This window comes from Panulirus ornatus, unplaced genomic scaffold, assembly GCF_036320965.1.
Source record: "Panulirus ornatus isolate Po-2019 unplaced genomic scaffold, ASM3632096v1 CTG_8020_pilon, whole genome shotgun sequence".
Classification (NCBI taxonomy): Eukaryota; Metazoa; Arthropoda; class Malacostraca; order Decapoda; family Palinuridae; genus Panulirus; species Panulirus ornatus.
The window spans coordinates 9,299-24,766 of NW_027265373.1; the positions used below are offsets into that span (position 1 = coordinate 9,299).

General features: G+C 42.6%; 2 long non-coding RNA genes across 22 annotated transcripts; both read right to left on the minus strand.

Moving 5' to 3' along the window:
* Window positions 1–208: 208 nt before the first annotated feature.
* LOC139748560 (uncharacterized) lies at window positions 209–2,990 on the minus strand. The gene is made up of 3 exons (XR_011712763.1): window positions 2,159–2,990; window positions 518–746; window positions 209–399 (listed from the first exon to the last, which is right to left on the minus strand). It is a non-coding gene; the product is annotated as an uncharacterized lncRNA (long non-coding RNA).
* Window positions 2,991–3,426: 436 nt separating this feature from the next.
* On the minus strand, window positions 3,427–15,093 carry LOC139748559 (uncharacterized). Of its 21 annotated transcripts, XR_011712751.1 has the most exons (4): window positions 8,042–8,056; window positions 5,033–5,194; window positions 4,281–4,532; window positions 3,427–4,119 (listed from the first exon to the last, which is right to left on the minus strand). It is a non-coding gene; the product is annotated as an uncharacterized lncRNA (long non-coding RNA). The 21 variants fall into 21 exon arrangements; XR_011712748.1 differs by lacking the exons at window positions 5,033–5,194; window positions 8,042–8,056 and adding an exon at window positions 14,944–15,093; XR_011712761.1 differs by lacking the exons at window positions 5,033–5,194; window positions 8,042–8,056 and adding an exon at window positions 14,667–14,689.
* Window positions 15,094–15,468: the final 375 nt, after the last annotated feature.

Sequence of the window (15,468 nt, forward strand, 5' to 3'; positions counted from 1 at the left end):
TACAACGTCCAGCCTGCAGATTAACCCCGAAGGTGTGGACGTGGTTCAGTAGTTGATGACTAGTCATCTCGTCTCCTGGTTGCCAGATGTACACCATTTCTGCCCAAACATGTTCATTGACAATTAAGGTTGTTCATTTGTGGCCTAGTCCAGGAGCTATAGAATGTCACGTTCTTAGGGACCAGTGTTGAACAACACGTCGTAACAGTAAATGATGGCCCAGCAGGTAGAGGTAAACCCCTAGCCCGCAGAGACGGTAAGAAACGTTCCTCCAGCAGTTACTGCAACAGTCGTTGCAGTAAAGCGACCTCCCATGTTGAAAACGTCACCCAGGCCATGTAATGTCACTTTCCTCTAGATGCAGCAGGTAGAGTGACTGGTTGGCTCGGTCATTTGTGCCTGTAGAACATTGTACGATTTTAACGTTTATTGTAGTGGTTCGGCAGGTGATATATCGTTTATGGTGCATAAACAGTATATCATTAACATTTGGGTATCCGCATGAATGTCTTATTACCATAACTAAGACGTTCTAAGTCTTTGAGCAGCATCAAATCATTAACTTCCTGCCTGGTACAGTTCCTCCTCCAACAGTGAACCTTGCCATGAGAGTTGTATAAACACTCATCCGTGAACACTGCTTCAGATCAGAATCCTATTTTCTCTCGGAATGTGTGGTGTTCCCTCAGGCGTTCATTCCTCGCTGGAGTTCTGTGGTGTGTTCGCCTCTGCCGCTTATGTTCTTTCTGCCAACAATAAAACACAACCATATTTACATGGAATGGACACTCGGTTGCCTAAATTGAAAATTTCAATTATCAAGTTTAGATAGGAATAAGCCAAATTCCATAGCTTCTACATAATCTGCATATCTTTAGTATGAAAATGTGGTTACAATAACATTTCCAGATACATGCGTACTTATCAAAACTTAGCCATACCCGCGAACAGAGACGTTGGATTTGGCTGCTGATATACTCTGACGCAGGTATTTCATTCCCTATGCATCCTTCATCATTGCTGCCATGTCCCACTCCTTTTCACACAATCATAACTTACAGTAAGTCGTTACGTTTACCGCTCTCCAAACATCTATTCCACTTCATGGTGTTTGAGGACAGGACAACTTCATGTGCGATGTGTCGTATGGAGAACACATTATCAAGGAGATTGATAGTGCGACCTCTGAGCACCAACCTCTTGTCTCTCTGATTCACCCTAGCCTACTTCACCGCGATCCAGTAGACGAGCTACCGTTCCCCTGCCAGCTGACCCTAGCCTACCTCACCATAAATCAGTACAGTAATCACCACTCATCGGCCATTTCTGGGCCACCTCACCGTGACCCAGTATAGTAACCACGGCTTTGTGGCTGACCGAACCTACCCTACCTCACCATGATCTAGAATAGCAGCCACCACTCAATCGCCTATTCTATTCTACCTCACCGTGACCCAGTGCAGTAGCTCCCAGCCAAGCCGAACGTAGCCTATGAAATCTTACCAAAACTTCCCAGAAGTAGATAATTGTTATGAAAATATGCCATTATTATTGTGGTCTGCTGGTGTGAGAACGAATGAAGTGGCCATGTATAAGGTTAGATGAACAGAGGGGCGAGCTTTTACCACAGTTTCTAATTTCTTTCACTGACAACTTGAAGCTTCACAAGGACCCGGTGGTCTGTTACTGCTTGTATATTGCAAATCAATTACCAAAAATACGTCATTCACTTAAAGTAAACTATTAATTTACCAAAATCATATTAACTTTAATATCTTATGGCGGGTTATACGTTTAAGGATGAACAATCATAAGCTGTCATCTGAGTGAATGATAACATACTTTGAAGTTTCTGTCTACAGAGTTCATATGTTCTGTACATTTTCTAGCCGTAGTAATTACATTAAGTACACCTAAGCTATAGTTCACCACTCTACATTGGTTACAACCATTAATCTCCAAATGTTACTCATATCTGGCTAGATATAAGACATTTGTTTACATAAACATCAATCAACTCTGAGCCGGGAGCACCAAGCCAGCCGGCAGCTACCGAGCCGGCGACGTGTGGTCACATATCCTAACCTTTCCATCACCACAAGACTTGGTGTCAGCAAATTGAGTTTTACCCCGAGTGTCTCAGTGACCAGTAACTTACCTCTTCTCTAGTCTCCTGAAGCCTCCTCCACCACTACACTTCCCGAAACCCTTAACGCGATACTGTCACTCACTCAACAACCCAGGAAATGAAGGTATGAACCAGAAACATAGTAATCTTCGGTTACGGAATGAACGGGTCTTTCCGCCACCTGGAAGCAGAAGGGGCTTCATTGTATCGCAAGGGGTTGTCGCAAACCACTCAAATGACTTGCATGGCCTAATATCGTTTTGTAACGTTCGTTTTTGACTATACACTTACTTGTGCTATATCCATATGTTCCTCAAAATGTAGGCAGGAAAGTTTTTTGTTATGTTTTGAACGCGCGTCCGTCCAAGTCACAGCCAATGTAACAACTCTGATTCAGACATCGTCCACGTTTATAATGTATTCCGACTCTTTAGACGTCAATTTGTAAACAAAGTTTTACTTGTTTTTCTTTGTATGGTAAACCCCGACTAAGACAAAACGCGATCTTAAGAACACATAGAAAATGAAATTGCGTCGATGGTTTTTAATAACCCCATATGGTCTTATAGTACTTTCCTAACGTGTAATAATAAGTGGACACAATCAACAGAAGTGTGTGAACTGACCAGACTAAAACATGAACAATATACTCGTCCTGCATTTCACATGGTATTTGCTAAAACTACTTCTGTCGACGGAAGTTTCCAAGCCACGTATGACAACTGTCTTGATTAATTTACTTTTTTTATAGTGTCCCAGGCAGAAAAGGCATGTGTACAACTATACATATTGTCATTATCCTCTGTGGATGAAAGATCTTACTCATCTGTATACCATCAACTACGATGGTCGACTAGTGACGTTCTCATTCATCTTAAAATGTACCTCAGACACTTGTGTTAGAGAGGGTGTAATTCCTATAAAGTTGGAGGTAGGAGAAGGCTGCAAATGTTTAATGCAAACCACCGAACCAAGTGCTGCTGTAGTATGGTTAAGTATCGGAGTAGCAAGGAAATTGAACACTGCTGATATTATGGAAATAGGTTAGAATTATGCCACACGATATCCACATTGTATTATGATGTTCGCATGGATACGCCTATCACTATGGATTTGTGTTTCTCGTAAGCAGGATATTGATACACCATCATTCGTCAGCAGTAAAGTTGGCCGATACACAAATCAATTTCCTTGACTTCACTGACGACTCTTCGTTCGTATCACACTGCTCCGTTGCCATGTGTTGAAAGGAGGGTAGTTTAATACAGCATAAAAGTAGATATAATGAAACAATTAACCTTCCATATATTTCATTCTAATCGTTATCACTCAATCATTCCATACAGCTGGAAAGAGACACAGAAGTTTGTGGCCGTCAAATAACAGGGCATGACAGGGCCTCCATACCAGCGGGAATCAATCATATACATACATTTTCCTTTAGACATCGTGTAAGTATACAGTGTCCTCTCATTATTGACATATGTTTATTAATCATAATAATCTATAAAAGACAAATGAAAATCAATTTTTAAGAACTATTTAATACAACGTTCAGCCTGCAGAGTTCATCCGAAGGGATTGGTCTTGGTTCAGTAGTTGATGGCTAGTCATCTCGTCTCCATGGTTGCCAGGTGTATATCATTTCTCTCCAAACATGTTCAATGACAATTAAGTTTGTTTATTTGCTGGCCTAGTCCAGGAGCTATAGAATGTCTTGTTCCTAGGGACCAGTGTTGAACAACACTAGTAGTGTGGACGGGGCACTTGTCGTTAATAGTAATGATGGGCCCGGCAGGGAGAGGTAAACCCCTAGCCTGCAGAGACGGTAAGAAACATTCCTCCATTAGTTACTGCAACAGTCGTTGCAGTAAAGACCTCTGCAATGTTGAAAACTTCACCCAGGCCATGTAATGTCACTTTCCTCTAGATGCAGAAGGTAATGTGACATGAACAGGCCTCCTCGCTCATGTTGGCTCAGTCATTTGTGCCTTTGGAACATTGTATGACTTTAATGTTTGTTGTACTGGTTCGGCAAAATATATTTGTGGTGTATAAACAGTATATCATTAACATTTAGGTATGCACATGAATTTCTCATTACCATAACTAAGCCGTTCTAAGACTTTGAACGGCAAAATCATTAACTTACCTGGCACAGTTCCTCCTCCAGCAGTGAACCTTACCATAAAAGTTGGATAAACACATGTCCTCCGTGAACACTGCTTCAGATCAGAATCTAAGTTTCTCTCGGAATGTGTGGTGTTCCCTCAGACGTTCATTCCTCGCGGGAGTTGTGTGGTGTGCTCCTGTGTCGTGCAAAATTCGCCTACCGCTCAACGGGGAGACGTCTTATGCCCATCACGATCGCTGGAGAGGGCTGGCTCTGCCGCTCATGTTCTCTCTGCCAACAGTAAAACACAACTATGTTCACAAGGAATGGACACTTGCCTAAATTGAAAATTTCAATTATAAGCCTAATTTCATAACTTTTACATAATCTACATATCTTTGATATGAAAATGTGGTTACACCAATGATTATATTTCCAGATATATTGCGTACTTCATTGTTATCCAAACTTAGCCATACCTATATATAGTTAAACGCGAACAGAGACTTGGATTTGGCTGCGATGGAGGTACCGCATTCTCTATGCATCCTTCATCAGTGCTGCCACTCACCGGCCATTTCTGGGCCACCTCACCGTGACCCACTATGGTAGCCACGGCTTTGTGGCTGACCGAACCTACCCTACCTCACCATGATCTAGAATAATAGCCACCACTCAACCGCCTATTCTACCTCACCGTGACCCAGTGCAGTAGCTCCCGCCAAGCCGAACCTAGCCTATGAAATGTTACCCAACATCCCTAGAAGCAAATGATTGTAATGGAAATGTACCATTATTATTATGGTCTGTGGGTGTAAGAACGGATGAAGTGGTCACGTATAGTGGAGGTTGGGCATTGGGGCGCGCTCTTACCACAGTTTATAATTTCTTTCACTGGCAACTTGAAGCTTCACAAGGACCCGGTGGTCTGTTACTGTTTGTATATTGCAAATCTAAAACAAAAAAAAATGTCAGTCAAATGAGGTAGACTATTTACCAAAATCATATTAGCTGTAATAACGTGTATGACGGGTTACACGTTCAAGGATAAACAATTATAAGCTGTCACCTGAGTGAATAGTAATATACTTTGAAGAGTCTATCTACCGAGTTCATATGTTCTCTATATTTTTGTGGCTGCGGTAATTACAATAAATACACCAAAGTATATAGTTCAACACACTCTACATTGAATTATATTAATCACCAAATGTTACTCGCAGGTAGGTACCGAGCCGGCGACATGACACCTGTGGTCACATATCCTCACTTTCACCACCACAAGACTTGGTGTCAGCAAATTGGGTTTGACCCCGAGCATCTCAGTGACCAGTACCTTACCTCTTCTCTAGTCTCCTGAAGTCTCCTCCACCACTACCCTTCCCGAAACCCTTAACGCGATACTGTCACTCACCACAACAACCCAGGAAATGAAGGCATGAAACCAGAAACATAGTAATCTTTGGATCCGAAATGAAGACGCTCCTCCGCCATCTCGAAGCAGAAGCGGGGCTTCATTGTATAGCACGGCGATGTCTCAATCCATCGAAATGACTTGTACGTCCTATCGTTTTGTAACGTTCATTTTTGATTATATACTTGGGCTACATGCGTATGTTACTAGAAATCTATGTGGGAAAATTACTTTTGTTATAAAGTATATATTTTGAACACGAGTCCGGCCAAGTCATAGCCAGTGTAATGATTCGGATTCAGAATCGTCCGTGTTCATAAAATATTCCGAATCTTCTGACGTCAGTCAATATCTAAATGTTTTACTCTTTTGTCTTTCTGTGGTAAACCATGACCGAGACAAATGTGATCTTAAGAACATACTTTGTCCTTGATGGAAATACGACATTTTTATCACGATTATAGATAGAACAGAGGACGTCCGTAGCCAGGACTACCAACCTATAGGATCATTACCACACCAACCACAGAAAATGGAATTGCGTCGATGGTTTTCAATAACCCCATATGTTCTTATAGTTCTTCCCTAACGTGCAATGATAAGTGGACACAATATAACAAAAGGGTGTGAACAAACCAGACTAAAACATGAGCAATATACTTACCCTGCATTTAATGTGGCATTTCCTAAAAACCTCTGCCGACGGAAATATCCAAGTCACGTATGCCAACTGTCCTGATTGATTTACTTTTTATACAGTGCCCTAATCAAGGCATCTTATTAACAAGTATACAAACATACGTCCTAATGTACGACACACATAAGGTATTCATTCCTTGTTAAGCAAGAACGATATGCTCCCTGAAGCATCAAAGCCGCTTTTTCCAATGACGTCTCACCAGCTGACATGCGTCAGCACCTCACATCCTCGAGCGTGTTAGCCCTTTTCTTCCTGATACAGGAGTCAGCACACTCCAAGACGAACGACTACGCCTAACAGATGCCGGCGATTCAGTCCCTGACAGCAGGGTGTCAGCCACCGCCACCGTCGGTCCTTAAGCCGTCTAACAGGGCATCCTAAAACCTCTGCCCGACGGAAATTGGCGGCTCCACGTTGCCAACTGACCGATTGATCAGCCTTGACCGTGCCCAACGATGTTGCCATACTAGTTAAGATACCATACGTCCTAATGTACGAAAAAGAGGTATCATCCTTGTTCAAGCAGAAACATGGATCTCCCTAAGCATCAAAGTACTGCTTCATTGTTGGTCCATGACGTTACCGCTGACATGTCACACGGCTACATCGTGAAAGCTGTGTTAGCACTATTTGCGTCTCAGTAGATACAGACTGTCAGCACAGCTCAGTATCGAACGCTTCGCTAACAGTGCCTGGTCAGTCCTGTAACGGTGCAGCCCGCCACGGCGTCGGTCCTTTACTCGCTAATGAAAACACACCGCCCCGCCCTCCTGACACAATGGGTGGCTCCCTCTCTGACTGACGTTGCTAGTCACGCCTTGACCTGTCCGATGTTTTCCCCCTGTAAGACTTACCCCCAGACGTATGAAGGAAGGGCACGTCCTGACAAGCGACAGCGGTCCGCTCCCAGACCCTGACAAGTACTGTCATGTTGGCTGACTGTGTCTTGTGACGCCAGGACAACTGAGGCTGACTGGACTGTGGACAGTTAGTGACTGCCAACTACGTAGTTTGACGAACCCCGTAAAGGCCTGGTGTGTTAGTTTTCTATATCAATGGAAATATCATATAAAGGCATATTCATCTTTTACATACATCATATTTAGTTGAATTACTGCATTCTTTATTTAATATTTACCAACGTTTCCGTGATGGTAATAAGATTCTAATCATGAGCACATTAGCCTCCTCACTTTACAATCCATTTTAAATAATGTACTTAAATTTGGTTGCTAATTGCAGGATAAAACTATGAATGACAGTGTTAGTCTAACAATGTTAATTTGTTCCCTTTTCTTTCACTAGTACAAGAGCATCAAAAGCAACCACTGGTCTGTTACTGTATGTTAATTGCAAACCAAAACAAAATTAGCCATTTCGACGATGAGCTAAACTGGTATTTACCCAAACAACTGTATAATTGTAATAACCTGTATGGCTGGTCACACAATCCAGGACAACCAATCAAATCTGTCGATTGAACAAACGATATCCACTAAATTCTGTTAGTGACGTCATACATTTTCTATATGTTTTATCTGTGTAACTACAATAAGAAACGTCAACTCTTCCCAGTACACCTAAATAAATACTGTTCATCAATCATTCAACAACTCGTTACAACCATTACAAATGTGACTCCTAAACCTAGCTACAAGTACAACCTTTGTTTATAGAAACACCAACCATCTCCTAGCAGACAACACGAAGCTAGCTGGGATGTACCTAGCAGGCTGGAGCTATCTAGCCTGGTTGACAGCTAGGTAGGAGCTACCTAGCTTGGCTGAGTGCGACATAGCTTGCTGGCAGCTACCTACTCGCCGTTTGGGAGCTAAAGACCAGGCTGGCAGGCGCAAGTGGGTACTCATGCTAACCTTCTAACCCTCACTAGTCTCACTCATCCGAGTGATGGCTCCACCACGTCACTTACCAGACCGCACGACCGCCACTCGCCACCATAACTGAGCAAGTGAAGCCGCAGGAGCCAACAACGTAGTCACTAGTCACGGTTCAGAACATCGAGGTGAACGCGAAGCGTTGTCTCAATCCAGTAAAATGATTTGCATACCCTTTATGCAACGTTCGTTTTGCATTACAAACTTCTTAACGAGGCCATATATTCATTCGAAATCAGTATGTTATTAACAATTAACCTTAGAGAAATGATTTTGTGGATAGAAAGGTGGATATTGAATAATATCGAATCTGAGTCAGCTCAAGTCACAACCAACATAATTCGGACTCGGACATCGTCCACCTTTCAGACTAATTCGAACCATTTCGACGCCAAGTCAACTTTCAAATATTGTTTTACCCGTATATTTCTCAATCGTAAACAAGATGCAAGACAATATTTTGGTCAATATAGCATATTCCATCTTTAAAAGTGCAATTACACCTATCATTTTCTTCGTAAGTGACCATTAGATACAACATACACCAGAGAAAATGGAATCATATGGGTGGGGTGAGGGAGGGGGGGATTTGGTAAACCAATAAGTTCTTACACTACTTCTCTAATGTGTTCTGATCAATAAAAACTAGATGAACATAATGGTATAAAGATACTAGCAAGAGCAAGAGCTGAATAAAATCGTCTAAATAATAAAGTTAGCAAAGTAAAGCTTTACCCTGATATCTCTTGGGGAGCCCAAAAAAGCTTAATACACTTGTCAGACATGTACCCAGTAACATTCCCAAGGTGAAGCTTTCTTTAGTGTAAAAGTGAAAAGAAAGCGTTACTAATTCTCAATAGGCGTCGGTGGCTCAGTCTCTGATACACGTCGGTAGCTTACTTCTCCACCCATTACTTCGACGAATTCAAAAACTCTGCTCACTCTCCAACAGTCATCGATAGCTTCGTGTCTAACACACTCCGGTAGCTCACTTCATGGCATACTATCTCTCTGACACACAACGCTGGCTTCCTAACTGAAGCACTAAAAACACTCCTCTCTCCCTGTCTGACGTCGGTAGCTCATTTCAAGATACACTACATTGCTTAACTCCGTAACGATGGCTTCCTGCTTGATACACTTCAGAGACGAAAAACCGTTGCTCACTTCCTAACGCACTACAGTGGCCAAGAATGACTGCTCACGCTGACAGATTCTCTGGTTTTGTCTTTAGCACACGTCGGCACCTCACTCTTGGACACACTAGTCCCATTAACTACCTGGCACCTAAGGGCGGCTTCCTGTTTGACGGCGAATAAATGCTGCTCATTCCCTACATCAGTAGCTTCGTTTCCATCACACGTCGTGGGCTTATGCCCCGATGTACGATACTTTACTGTGGCACACGAGAGGTTCTCCCCCTGAACACTGACAAACACCACCACCCGACAAGTCCTAACATCAAAGCCCTCACCAATAAACGTGGAGGAGGTACAATTCTTGAGGCGACAAAGGTTTACCCCTCTATCAAACTTACACATGAAGGAGGTACCCTTGACCCGAAAAAGGTTTACCCCACTTATCAAAATTACACGTGAAGAAGGTACCCTCCTTGACTCGATAAAGGTTTATCCCCCGATCAAACTTACACGTTGAAGAGGTACCCTCTTTGACTTGAAGGTTTATTCCTCTATCAAACTTACACGTGGGGGAAGTAGATTCCCTAACTCGACAAAGGTGTACCCCTATCAAACTTATACGTGGAGCAGGTATCCTCCTTGACTCGACGAAGGTTTACCCCTATCAACCATACACGTGGAGCAGGTACCCTCATTGACACGACAAAGATTTACCCCCTATCAATCTTACACTTGGTTGAGGTACCCTCCTTCTCTTGACAAAGGTTTACTCCTATCAAACTTACACGTGGAGGAAATGCCTCCTTTGCGCGCCTAGGTAAACCTAGGTTTACCGTGTAGGATTCATTAGCTTTTGGAGTATCACGATACTCCTTAACCCTCCTCCTAGCCTCGCCATATGAGATGTTTTGTGTCTTGACTGCGCATACTTCCTTCTCAAACTGGACGGAAGCCCCGGTTAACTCAACATAATATTAGTCGTACACTCCTCAGCTGTATGACCTTTTGCAGCAAACTTCCCTCTCCCATTTAGCAGAAAGAGTGCAACACTTTAAGGCGTAGACAAATATCTGTCATTTAAAGCAACGTAAGGAATTTGGAATGTAGGGGCAAACTTGACATCGCAGGTAACTAAAAAAGGGAATGTCCAGTAGTAGAGATTTTCCGAAGGTTAGGTTAATCAGGGGAGTTGTACGTAGTTCGCCATGGACAAATTTGGTGATGAACCTGGCAGCGATAACGTCTTCGTTTGCTAGTTCCTTCACAATGTCGTCCAATGTCATATCCATGACATCAGTGCAGTATATGACTCTTCTGCAGGAATTCATGGCAATGGTTATCAAGACCACAACGTCATGAATATGGAACTTCGTCTACTTAAGTAGTTCCGTCACCTGTTTCGTCGACTTATCTGCAAATCACCACTAACCAGTTTCCTGATCGTTTCAACATGCCCAGACCAATCAATGACTTTTCTGATTAGGAATGGATCAAGGGAGGCAGGAGTCGTTGCTCTGGTCGCATGGGTCAAAACAAATAAAGCGTTTCTACTTTTTATGGACAGTGTCACTACTACCCTCTACAGAGGCAGCGGATGGCTTACCTAAGTCCACCTATAGGGACCTAATCACGAAATCTGGATTGGCAAACCACCCGATTGTGGGAAAGACCTAGCTACCTCGCAAAATATTAGGCAATGGTTTTATGCAGAAAAAGGTTTCAAGGAGCCAGTCGCACGAAGGCAAGGCGGAGTTCTCTTGTGGATAACCGTCGATGAAATATCGATTTTGCGTAAAATTACTTTATAAAAAGATATTGATGAACAATATCTTTTAAAAAACTTCAAAACAAAACAGGGGAGGAATAAATACAAACTATCTCTGAAAGAACAGCTCCGTACACTGCACCGTGCCATGTGTTGGTGGGAGGTTCGTCGTTTAATACAGCATAAAAAAATTGATACAATGAACAACCGTTCATATATTTTAATCGTTTTCATCCGTTGATTATTTCATATTACTGGAAAGACAAAAAATTTGGTGGCTGCCATTTAACTGAAGTGGGCATGAACGATAGTCCACACCAGCGTGAATAAATCATAAACATGTATATTTTCCTCCACGTATAGTATAAGTATACATGATTCTCTGCTTATTATTGACACTAATGCTTATCAAACAATAATAAACTTATAAATTTATAACGACAAATGAAAATGTTTAGGTACTATTTAATACAACGTCCAGCCTGCAGATTAACCCCGAAGGATGTGGGCGTGGTTCAGTAGTTGATGACTAGTCATCTCGTCTCCTGGTTGCCAGATGTACACCATTTCTGCCCAAACATGTTCATTGACAATTAAGGTTGTTCATTTGTGGCCTAGTCCAGGAGCTATAGAATGTCACGTTCTTAGGGACCAGTGTTGAACAACACGTCGTTAACAGTAATGATGGGCCCAGCAGGTAGAGGTAAACCCCTAGCCCGCAGAGACGGTAAGAAACGTTCCTCCAGCAGTTACTGCAACAGTCGTTGCAGTAAAGCGACCTCCCATGTTGAAAACGTCACCCAGGCCATGTAATGTCACTTTCCTCTAGATGCAGCAGGTAGAGTGACTGGTTGGCTTGGTCATTTGTGCCTGTAGAACATTGTACGATTTTAACGTTTATTGTAGTGGTTCGGCAGGTGATATATCGTTTATGGTGCATAAACAGTATATCATTAACATTTGGGTATCCGCATGAATGTCTTATTACCATAACTAAGACGTTCTAAGTCTTTGAGCAGCATCAAATCATTAACTTCCTGCCTGGTACAGTTCCTCCTCCAACAGTGAACCTTGCCATGAGAGTTGTATAAACACTCATCCGTGAACACTGCTTCAGATCAGAATCCTATTTTCTCTCGGAATGTGTGGTGTTCTCTCAGGCGTTCATTCCTCGCTGGAGTTCTGTGGTGTGTTCGCCTCTGCCGCTTATGTTCTTTCTGCCAACAATAAAACACAACCATATTTACATGGAATGGACACTCGGTTGCCTAAATTGAAAATTTCAATTATCAAGTTCAGATAGGAATAAACCAAATTCCATAGCTTCTACATAATCTGCATATCTTTAGTATGAAAATGTGGTTACAATAACATTTCCAGATACATGCGTACTTATCAAAACTTAGCCATACCCGCGAACAGAGACGTTGGATTTGGCTGCTGATATACTCTGACGCAGGTATTTCATTCCCTATGCATCCTTCATCATTGCTGCCATGTCCCACTCCTTTTCACACAATCATAACTTACAGTAAGTCGTTACGTTTACCGCTCTCCAAACATCTATTCCACTTTATGGTGTTTGAGGACAGGACAACTTCATGTGCGATGTGTCGTATGGAGAAAACATTATCAAGGAGATTGATAGTGCGACCTCTGAGCACCAACCTCTTGTCTCTCTGATTCACCCTAGCCTACTTCACCGCGATCCAGTAGACGAGCTACCGTTCCCCTGCCAGCTGACCCTAGCCTACCTCACCATAAATGAGTACAGTGGCCACCACTCATCGGCCATTTCTGGGCCACCTCACCGTGACCCAGTATAGTAACCACGGCTTTGCGGCTGACCGAACCTACCCTACCTCACCATGATCTAGAATAATAGCCAACACTCAACCGCCTATTCTACCTCACCGTGACCCATGCAGTAGCTCCCCGCCAAGTCGAACGTAGCCTATGAAATCTTACCTAACCTTCCCAGAAGTAGATAATTATAATGGAAATATACCATTATTATTGTGGTCTGCTGGTGTGAGAACGGATGAAGTGGCCATGTTTAAGGTTAGATGAACAGAGGGGCGAGCTCTTACCACAGTTTCTAATTTATTTCACTGGCAACATGAAGCTTCACAAGGACCCGGTGGTCTGTTACTGCTTGTATATTGCAAATCAATTACAAAAAATACGTCATTCAAATGTAGTAAATTATCAATTCACCAAAATCACTAACTTTGATAACGTATGGCGGGTTATACGTTTAAGGATGAGCAATCATAAGCTGTCATCTTAGTGAATAGTAACATACTTTGAAGTTCTGTCTACAGAGTTCATATGTTCTGTACATTTTCTAGCCGTAGTAATTACATTAAGTACACCTAAGTATAGTTCACCACTCTACATTGGTTACAACAATTAATCTCCAAATGTTACTCATATCTGGCTAGAAATAAGACATTTGTTTACATAAACATCAATCAACTCTGAGCCGGGAGCACCAAGCCAGCCGGCAGCTACCGAGCCGGCGACGTGTGGTCACATATCCTAACCTTTCCATCACCACAAGACTTGCTGTCAGCAAATTGAGTTTTACCCCGAGTGTCTCAGTGACCAGTAACTTACCTCTTCTCTAGTCTCCTGAAGCCTCCTCCACCACTACACTTCCCGAAACCCTTAACGCGATACTGTCACTCACTACAACAACCCAGGAAATGAAGGTATGAACCAGAAACATAGTAATCTTCGGTTACGGAATGAACGGGTCTTTCCGCCACCTGGAAGCAGAAGGGGCTACATTGTATCGCAAGGGGTTGTCGCAAACCACTCAAATGACTTGCATGGCCTAATATCGTTTTGTAACGTTCGTTTTTGACTATACACTTACTTGTGCTATATCCATATGTTCCTCAAAATGTAGGCAGGAAAGTGTTCATAAAATATTCCGAATCTTCTGACGTCAGTCAATATCTAAATGTTTTACTCTTTTGTCTTTCTGTGGTAAACCATGACCGAGACAAATGTGATCTTAAGAACATACTTTGTCCTTGATGGAAATACGACATTTTTATCACGATTATAGATAGAACAGAGGACGTCCGTAGCCAGGACTACCAACCTATAGGATCATTACCACACCAACCACAGAAAATGGAATTGCGTCGATGGTTTTCAATAACCCCATATGTTCTTATAGTTCTTCCCTAACGTGCAATGATAAGTGGACACAATATTAACAAAAGGGTGTGAACAAACCAGACTAAAACATGAGCAATATACTTACCCTGCATTTAATGTGGCATTTCCTAAAAACCTCTGCCGACGGAAATATCCAAGTCACGTATGCCAACTGTCCTGATTGATTTACTTTTTATACAGTGCCCTAATCAAGGCATATTATTAATAAGTATACAAACATACGTCCTAATGTACGACACACATAAGGTATTCATTCCTTGTTAAGCAAGAACGATATGCTCCCTGAAGCATCAAAGCCGCTTTTTCCAATGACGTCTCACCAGCTGACATGCGTCAGCACCTCATCGTCGAGCGTGTTAGCAAGTTTCTTCCTGATACAGGACGTCAGCACACTCCAAGACGAACGACTACGCCTAACAGATGCCGGCGGTTCAGTCCCTGACAACAGGGTGTCAGCCACCGCCACGCGTCGGTCCTTTACTCGCTAATGAAAACACACCGCCCCGCCCTCCTGACACAAGTGGGTGGCTCCCTCTCTGACTGACGTTGCTAGTCCACGCCTCGACCTGTCCGATGTTTTCCTCCTGTAAGACTTACCCCCAGACGTGTGAAGGCAGGGCACGTCCTGACAAGCGACAGCGGTCCGCTCCCAGACGCCTGACAAGTACTGTCATGTTGGCTGACTGTGTCTTGTGACGCCAGAGGACAACTGAGGCTGACTGGACTGTGGACAGTTAGTGACTGCCAACTACGTAGTTTGACTGGAACCCCGTAAAGGCCTGGTGTGTTAGTTTTCTATATCAATGGAAATATCATATAAAGGCATATTCATCTTTTAACATACATCATATTTAGTTGAATTACTGCATTCTTTATTTAATATTTACCAACGTTTCCGTGATGGTAATAAGATTCTAAGTCATGAGCACATTATGCCTCCTCACTTTACAATCCATTTTAAATAATGTACTTAAATTTGGTTGCTAATTGCAGGATAAAACTATGAATGACAGTGTTAGTCTAACAATGTTAATTTGTTACCCTTTTCTTTCACTAGTACAAGGAGCATCAAAAGCAACCCACTGGTCTGTTACTGTATGTTAATTGCAAACCTAAAACAAA